Source organism: Miscanthus floridulus, chromosome 17 (genome assembly GCF_019320115.1).
Source record: "Miscanthus floridulus cultivar M001 chromosome 17, ASM1932011v1, whole genome shotgun sequence".
Classification (NCBI taxonomy): domain Eukaryota; kingdom Viridiplantae; phylum Streptophyta; class Magnoliopsida; order Poales; family Poaceae; genus Miscanthus; species Miscanthus floridulus.
In genome coordinates, this window is record NC_089596.1 from 18,228,985 (window position 1) to 18,238,878 (window position 9,894).

Here is a 9,894-nt window from a genome sequence, read left to right on the forward strand (position 1 = left end):
ATTTTGTAGTGCTTGATATGCAGGAAAACATGAATACACCCCTCATACTTGGAAAGACCCTTCCTAAGCACTACAAATACACACATTGATGTCGGGACCAGAGAAATCTGATTTCACATCAATGGGAAGGAAGAGCGATTCACCTTTAAGCCAAGACCGAAACAATGCTCTAAATTGGATTGGCAAGAGAAGCAGGTGCAACCATCAAGGTATCCATCTCTGGGACCGACTAATGCACCCAAAGAATAAATACAACTGGAGAAGTCCGGTTTGCCAGACTCAAAATTCCAAAGCCTCGCCGGGAGGTAAAATCGATAGTTATCTATATTTACTTTTACCTTAGCATATTTACTTTTCTGCATTTGCATTACATTTGGAAAATAAAGTAAAAATATTTTCACCATGGCATTATAAAATTCAAGCCCCATGTGAATAATTTTTATGGTGTGTAAAAACCCATAAGAAAGATTTATTGTGGAGACGTAAAAATTTAAAAAATACCATCCATGCATCTTCTTATATTTCATAGTATCATAAAATATTTTTTGCATTGCATATATATACATGTATATACGGTAGAAATATAGGAAACCAAGATCCACAGGAGACACTTGGGACCCACTCAACTACCACCTATTAGCTCCATCATTGCTCCACCATCAAATTTGGTTGTATGTCCATCGAAAGAGCACCGACGACCATCGAATTTTGCTTAAGCACAAAGCAAGGCACTATCAGGTGGAGAGCCAACCCAAGGGGGGGCCGGTCGGCCCCACTACTTGGCCGGCCAGCCTGAGCTATCGCTGCCTATAAATGGCACCCCTCCTACCTGCTCTCGGTCTCAACAACATTCACAATCTAGCCTCCCAAGTTCAAAATTCCAAGCTCCAAGTTTGTTCAAAATTCCAAGCTCCAAGTTCATTGTTTAAAAATCCACTTAGAAGAAATATTGTTGGAATTAGGAAGAGTGAGAAAGATTAAGCATAAAAGTGCTACCAAAATTAGGAAGAAAAGTTAAAGAGATTGAGGGTAGAAGTTCTGTCAAAATTCTAATTAGAAAATTCATTAGGCAAACAAGAACAACTAAACCTTGGACGACTGACTTTTGGATGGCTAATTGCTGACATTTTATTTTCTAACCCGTTCCACGAGTTTTGTCATATGTTGATTTTTGTAGGAAGATGAGCAAGCTCAAGTGTGTGGGATCGTCCCGTTCCACGAGAAGCTCTTCTTCCAGGGCAAGTGTCGACATGCAAATCGACGTCCCATCCCCCACTGTTGGAGCGCCGCCTTAGTCATCCTTGGCTGAAAGGAATATCCTGCTAGAGGAGAAGCACCTCAAGTTGCGGAACAAGATGGAGAAAGATGCCTTCAACCAGTTAAAAATTCGAAGGTTCATTCTTACTTCTCCTATGATCCAGCCATTCTGCACGCCACAGGTATGGATGTTAAATTTGACTTTATATTTAGAGCTATTGGATGGGAAAATATTTGGCATATTCATGAGCAAGGGTCTAAACTCTTAAGGATGGAATTTCTATGTACTTTGCAAACTGCTAATACTGAAGTTAAATTTAGACTCTTTGGGAAAGAATATACTATCCCCTAGAAGGAGTTTAGTTTGCTTCTACAAACTTTTGAATTGCCTCTACAAACTTACCAAACTACTCATCCATTCTGGCCTTTCGATTTCTGCATGGAAACGGTAGGAGGGTGGTGTCATGAAAATCTTGTGGCTCAACTTCTTCAACTTCATCATTCTTCTTCTATTCCTATACTACTGTCGGTGTCTTACCTGTGCTTGTTGGATATGGAGGATCATGAGTAGATTTGCCACCTCTTGTGGTTATGTCATTGACCTTTTCAAGGTTAGTGGCATAAGGCAGAGCAACAGCCAACTAGGCTAATTGTGATTCTATCTTTTTATTATAGCTAAGTTGGTCTTTTATAGCAAAAGAAAAACTTTCCATTTTAGTGTTTATGTTTTATAGGACCTTATCATTGGAAGCAAGATTCTTAGAAATATTATTATTAATCTTAGCTTGTTCTAAGATTGAATCTCTCAAGGATGGTTGATTGGAATTAGAAGACTTATAGTAATTACCTAGGTACTTACCTTGGTAATTTGACCATTGTTGTTGCCCCCATCCTTGTTTCTGTTGTTGTGGAACAGGATTGATAATATTTGCATCCTCTTGATATTCAGGGAAATTAACCCCCAAATATTCTCCAAATGTATTTTGGGCATTATAAGCATCTTGAATGGCTTGACGACCTTTCTTGTAATTAGCTCGCTGTTCGAGCCAATTCAATAGTATGTCCATCTTGGTTGAAAGTGCATACACCTCTTCTGGTACTTCTTCACTCTTATTGCATGTCTAAATACTTCCTTGAGACCAACCTTGATTAGAGGTTATCTTTTCCATAAGAGTTTTAGCTTTTTAAGGGTGAGTGACATTAATGCCCCTCCAGTAGTTGCATCAAGTTGTTCATGAGCTTTCTGAATGAATCCATGGTAGAAGTCTTGCATGAGCAACCAATCTTCCATCCCATGATGAGGACAATCTAAAATGTATTCTTGAAAACATTCCCATGCCTTCGGAATGGTTTTTCCGTTCTGTTGTCAAAAGTTAGAATTTTTTTCTCTTAAGACATTGGTTTTGCCTATAGGGAAAAAATTTGCTAGAAAGGCCTTCAAACATCTTGCCCATGTATTGATGTTATCTTTGTTGGTATAGAAGCATTGCTTTATCTAGTTTGTTGACAGTAGTTAACATTCATCACAAACCGTCAATATACTTTGCATAAATGTCTAACATGGATCACCAACATAGATTTAGGAGTTTTAACTGACAATTTCTATGAGTTTTGTTGAATATATATTCTCAGCAGGATTTAATCAGAAAACCGCCAAGGAGGACCTATTCGTCAAAGAAAATTATGTAAATCCATGATGGTACCTACGTGAAAAAACTCTAGAAGACTCTAGGAGGCACTCTAATAAAGCAGGACTCATGCCACTGTCATGTGGGGCTAGCTGGCCCCACTGTTAGGTCGGCCGGCCTATGGACACCTCCTGTTAGCCTTCCGTTGCTATGTCGGTTCTCTACCACCTTAGGGTTTGCATCTACATCATCCTTTTAAGTCGGTTTAATCTGAGGGTCCAGGATACTTGAAGGCCCCTATATATAACTACCTGTCCCCCTCTAGAGCATGACGAGGCATTTGATCCTGAGAGCCTGAGGTCAGAAACCCTAATTTATATGTCCACTAGGATCAGAGTTAGCAATCAAGAGAAGATTAGTTCTCAATAGGATCTAGTCTGTATTAGAGATAGAGAGATAGAGTGTCAGAAAAGAGTTTTGGAGGAGTCCCGGCCTATCGGTGCTCTCTCTATGGCTTGTACCCTAACGGAATCAAGTTCTTCTTGAGCTTGATTATGAGATTCTCTGGTAATCAACTTCTAATTCAAGTAAGCATCTTGTTCATATTGTTTTTTAGGTTTGCGACTCTCTTTTGAGTACTTTAATCCTTGTAGCTCCTGGGTTAAAGTAGTATTCATAGTGTAAGTGTGGTGCTTAGACTCGGTTACTCATGGATGTACCCTATATTCCGGATTAGTGGTAGCTCGTGAGGGTAACTCTTATAGCCTCGTTGAATCCTTTGTAGTCCACCTTCCGTTTGTAGGCCTAACAGGACTTTGTTACTATAGAAAATATACTATGCATGTGTTTTCTTTAGTAATATCCTCAGAATTGAACAATAGAAGACAAAGCTTACCGAAGTTAGAACTAAAAGACCTTTGTGATCTCCTTTATACTCCTATTATCTAAGCCTTGTTGCGAAGTTGGGTTAAGTTAGATTTAGTTATTCTCACACACGTTTCCTGGAGATCAATATAAAACTGGGATACTTCTGGTGAAGTGCTACATCAGTATAATATTCGTGCGCTTATGGATTATTCTGTGTGCATTAATTTATACCAACAATCATTTCTAATATTGTTGACATTTGTTAAGATCATTTTTACTAAGTTGTCAGCCCTAGCTATCACTACAAGAAACTTGTTAATCCGTGACGGATTCTCGGTGACAGATTTACAAACCATCATTGGCAGACGCAATCCGTGACAATAATTTTTTTCCGTCAATGATGTGCACCAGTGGATATTCCCGGCAAGCTAACTCGTGACGGTTTTAACCGAATCGTCATAGTATATGATTTTAAATTCGCCATACTCTAGTTAGCCTAAAACAATAGGCCTGCTATCATATATTTGGTGCAAACGAAACTAAAAATGTGATTGTAAAAACAATCAAACCCAAAAAAAAGTTGATTTGTTAAATTATTTGGAACCAAATAATTTTATTACTTGCATATGCTAAAACTAAAAATATTCTGCATGTATACGGTGCGGATGGAAAAAATTGCTTGAGAACAAAAAAATCTACAGATGGGAAAAAAAACTTAGGAACAAAAAAAATCTGCGGTACATAGGAATCGAACCTAAGCAATAAAAATGCAACTTAAAATTTCTTACTACTGGCTACTGTTTGGCTGATGATTTTTATGGCTGATAAGTCGGTTAATGCTGTTTCATTGTGAGAGAAAAATATTGTAACACGAAATGTTATTATTAATTATTTCCACGCTGGTGTGTACCATGGCTTCCCCGTCATCAATCCAGCAGCAGCGTCTACCAACATTCAGTCGGCATGGCCGCATGGCCCATGTAGGCACAAATGTTCCGGTCGGCATGGCCCATGTTGGCACAAATGTTTAAATGTTGAATAAATAGAGAAAAAAAAAAGCTAAGGCGAACCTGCAGCAAACCTCGCCATCGCCTATAAGAGCGGAACGAGCTTGCCGTCCTGATGAACTACCGCTGCCGCCGTCCTACACGTAGACGGACGTGTGCGACCGTGCCCGATCACCCGACGCCGTTGCCCTAGTTCCGTAGCCACCACTCGCCGCCGCCGCGCACTCGCTCGCGTGCGAAGCATCCACCGCCGGCCAGCCCGCAGCTTCGCGGCCGTGCGCGGCCATGCTCCCGGAGCCCGCTCGCATGGCCCCTCGATTATGGACCATCAGCGGCCACGATTCCGATACCTATTAATTCGCCTCTACATGGGGATGAACCCTGGATTTACCTCGCCGCCGAATAGGGCCTCTACCGGCCGGAATACGCCTGGCCGGCCACCTCCCCGGCGATGCTCTGCTCTGGCATCCGCCCAGGGACTAGGGAATGGGAAGAAAGGAAATAGAGGAGTCCTAGTGTAAATACCTAGACTCATGTGAATAGTACCTAGTATCGTGGGTTGATTTCGCTAGAGCACGAGGTCTTTTGCAAAATACTCAGCCCGCCCTGACGCTTTCCCTGGCCGGCCTGCTCTTTGCCGCTGGGCGGCACACGAGCTGAGCTGGGCCGAATGGGCCGAAATCAGCCGCGTTTCCCTTTTTCTTTACCTCGCGATTTATCTTTTTATTTAAAAGCTGAGAACTTGTAAAATCCATAATAAATCCAATACAAATCAGAAAAATACCAAACCAAGTTTGATGACCTCTACAAAACAAGTACTATATAGTGAACACATAAAATCACACGCTTCACTGCAAAATGATTGTTGTAGATATAGATATAGTTTTCGCTTATAATTTAATGTGTTTGAATTATAGAAACTATTTCTGTGCTGGATGCGTCGATTAAGGCCTCACGGTCGGAGATTGGCATCCACCGGTGCCCACCGCCATGGATTTTGTGAAGTCTTTTGGAGAATAGAGGAGACAAAAAGAGGCGGATAGTCGTCCAAGCTTTGATCAACATCACAGATCTAATATTGACCTAAGTCAACATCACCGGTCAAATACAGAAGAGCCAGTCAAACAAACTCAAATGAAGAAATGACCAAAACAAAAGTTGTAGATCTCGATGAATCCTAAATATTTGTAGTTGATGACTTTTCTATTTGAATTCATTTATGATCCTAAAATCATGTCTGAAGTTCTGATATACTGAAATTCAAATGTAATAATAACTAAATTTGGTTAGAAAAAACTACAACTTGCGTGGCAACATTATTTTGGTGTATAATTATTGCATAAAAAATTCAAATGATTTTAACAAAGCAGTACTACACATCCTTCACATATTCCCATACAAGTGAGAGATGTTGTAGGACTAAGTGAGAGATGTTTCTATTTTGTGAAGGATGTATAGCCCCACTTTATTGAAAATACTTTGAAATTTGTTTGGAATGCTTATAGACCCATTTTTGTGTCAATTTATAGAATTATTTGATCAAATTTAGTTATTATTATAATTATTCATTAAATTACCATAGGATAAATGTAATAATATCTAAAATTAGTTAGAAAAATCTATAAACTTGCATAGCAACATAACTTTTGTGTATAATCATAGCATAAAAGTTTCAAATAATTTTAGCAAAGTAGTACTATACATCTATCCAAATGGATACATCTCAAACATAGTTATATAACTAATGTGAGAGATGTTTTTATTTTGTGAACCATGTATATTCCGGCTGTGTTGAAATAACTTGAAATTTTTTTTGCAAGCATTTAGACCCAAATTATGGCTCCACACAAAATCTTAGAATTTTTTGATCAATTTTGGTAATTCTTACATTTATTTTGTGCTGAACAGGAGAAAAAAATTGGTTCACTAGGCCATATGAGACAAGGTATAAAAATTTGGTGCCATTTTGGATCATTTCGGGGTAGCCTCGGTTCAACATCTAATTACTTCGTACCGTCACACACAAATTTATTTAAACCGTAGAAAATAGCAAACCAACTCTGAAAAATATGAAACTTTGTGTTTCCTTAACTTTGGGTACCTACGAGATTGAGAAAAAGTTTCAAGTGCATACGGCACCAAAATGCACGTGAGCTGTGAAAACTTAGAAGTTATAGTCAGGGTTCCATGAAATAGCACAGTGAACCATATATATTCCGGCTCTGTTGAAATGCCTTAAATTGCAAATCACTTTTAAAAATTTTAAAGATCCTAGACCACTACTTAGGTAGTCTCCTTCGTATCAAAATTGTGTAGGCAGCAATGAAATTCATTAGAAATAAATAAAGGAAAAACTTAATGCTAGAAATAAAAATATTTTTTGGCCTTAAGACCCAAGCAGCCGAAAGCACAGCGCGCAGGCTCCTGGCCTGTTTCAGGTCCTAGCGTATTGCACAGCCCGCTAAATGGTCTGGCTCAGTGAAGACTAATGCGGGAGATGATGAGGACATCACTCTTTTGGATGCACGCGCTGATCCTCCAAACAATATGCAAGGTCTAATGACTCGTGTTCAAATGCTCCAGCTAAATTTAGAGGTGAGCTCATTCTTAAACAATCATTTTCGTACTTTTGAGAATAGACTACTACCTAATGATGTTATATTTCTTAGGAACATTAGAGAGAGCCATGAGGAACTTGGAGGAAGAGATGGAGGCAAAGATGACCAGCAAGGACGTCCAACACAAGCCAGAGACCCGAACCAATATGAATTCGAGTCTGCCTTGGCCTCTAGCACCAGTCTGCCATAAACTGGTCACCAAGGACGTGTTTGGACTTTGTTTTCGATGATCCATGTATGGATGGAAAGATAATTTCATAAGAAAACCAATGGAAGTGGTCTCATGTCAAAATGCCTTCAGAATCAATGGGAATCATCGAAATAAGTCAGCGTCCAGAATCTGTCAGGGTGCTACGTCACCATATTTGGTCCAATGAGTCATGTATCGTCTTTGAGCCCTTTAGGGGCGCGTCCTGGGTAGGCGACGACCCTAAGACCTTTATAATCATACGCCACCGCTGTCATTAGGTTTTAGGTTTTTCTTAGATCATTTTGTCCATTGACAATCACCGTTCATCTATTTGTGAGACCCCACTTTAAAAACTTAATCATACAATCTGCAGTTTGCCCCATACTTTGAGCTGCGTACTTTCAAGTTCTTGGTTGTGTTCTTCGTTTCATAGAATGGATTAGCCTTCTTGGTGAGGTTAACTAGATTGGTGACTTGGTTGATAACTAGAGGAGTTGTGATGCTAAGGTTGCAGGATTTGGGTCTTTTAATCTGAAGCCGAACCGATGTGTCGTGCTCTGCCTAAAACGATAGTTATCATCAACCTGATGGAAGATCAGGATTCATGTCCCCATCAAGTGGTATTAGAGCTAAGGTATACCGTAAGGTTCACATCTATCCCCTAGTTTTAAGTGTTTCACAATTGTCCCATAGTCTAGTGTCGTATTCATTTTTCTTGTCCTAGAACCTTCCGCACCATAGCCTTTGCATATTTCAGTTTCAGAGTCCGTCGTGTTGAGTTTGTGTCCTGGTCAAGGTCTTGTTGCTAGTTAGGTTGTATTAGAGTCCAGTTCGTGTCTTTTCCACCAACGTTTCCATCAAACCCTAGCTGTCGTGACCAATTTTACACACATTGTTCCCGTTTTGTCTTCTATTTTAGAGTTAGTTCTCGAACTGGTCATAACTTTCACATACGAACTCCGATTGAGACATTTTTTATATTAAAATCAAACAGCAAAAAATTTCAGAATCGTCCATCCCCGGTTATACCAGGTTTGGCGAATTTATTTGTCCCAAAAACTGGTCACAAGATTATCTTTTCGAGCCCAGAAGATTTTTGTCAGTTTTGAGCACATCTTCTGAATTTTCCACAAGCCACGTCTTTCACTTGTTTAAGCTCAAATTTTCTATGGTTACTTCTTATGTGCTTCTAAGCCAAGAAAAAAGAAAAAAAAAAGAAAAAGAAAAAGTCAAAGTTTCCCAAAAAACAACGATAGCCCAAAAAAGAGAAAAAGAGAGGGGCAAAAGAGGAACAATATCTAGAGGAGCACACAGAGAAGGCCTAATTAAGCTATGTTAGCTTGTGCTATCTTGTTTTTTTGTTCCTATTGATCTTGCTATCCATCATACTTGTTTTTCCATACTTGTTGTCACACACACCTAGTACTTGGAACATGTTAGGCTAGCAAATAGAACAAGTATTTGAGACTATAATTCAGCATTACTATCTATTACTGACCTATGTGCCACATATACATATTTTTCCTCTTTGTGTGCCTTACAAGCTCCACATATCCTTCAGATCAGTACAGAAAAAGACCTTGCAATCGTGGTGCCACTTCCTCACAGGTATCACAACCAAGCCATCGGTTGTCATCCTCTGCTCGCGTTGGTAAGAACTTGGTAAGACGTGTGTGAGGTTGTGATTCCACCAACTGAACCAAAATAGTTCATAGGATTTTTGTTGATAACTAACCATGCCAGACAATGTACCTATTTTGTCTAGTCAGTTTCAGGAGCTGAAGGATCTCATGCTACAATAGATGGGCACATTAATGAAAGAAATTAGAGGTCTACAATATTCTATTGAGAGTGTGGACAAGCGAGTTTCCATCCTAATAGGGAGGATTCAATAGCTCGAGACCAATCCTCCCAAGCCCGACGATAATAAAGATGAGAAGGATGATGATGATGGTTTTCAAGAATTGGAGGAGGATGTTGTTTATAGTTCTGATAGTTTGCCTGACCACATTAAGACCAACGTGAACTGTCTGCGTAGAAGACGACTCCTCAAGAAAAAATAGGTATGGGAGCTAATAAGAATCGACACAATCAAGGTAACGATGATCCTTATGCTAAAATTAAATTTACCATTCCACCTTTCCATGGGAAATATGATGCTGAGGAATACCTAGATTGGGAGATGATAATAGAACAAAAATTTGCTTCCCATCTTGTACTTGATCGCCATAAGGTTAGACAAGCCACTAGTGAATTTGAAGATTTTGCTATAATTTGGTGGGCTTCTTTGCAACAAAAACCTGATTCATAGGAAGACTTAAAACATG

At 39.4% G+C, this 9,894-nt stretch overlaps 1 non-coding gene across 1 annotated transcript; it reads left to right on the plus strand.

Annotated features, from left to right (window-relative positions):
- Nucleotides 1-2,546: 2,546 nt before the first annotated feature.
- On the plus strand, nt 2,547-2,653 carry LOC136519150 (small nucleolar RNA R71). The gene has a single exon (XR_010774712.1). It is a non-coding gene; the product is annotated as a small nucleolar RNA R71 (small nucleolar RNA).
- Nucleotides 2,654-9,894: the final 7,241 nt, after the last annotated feature.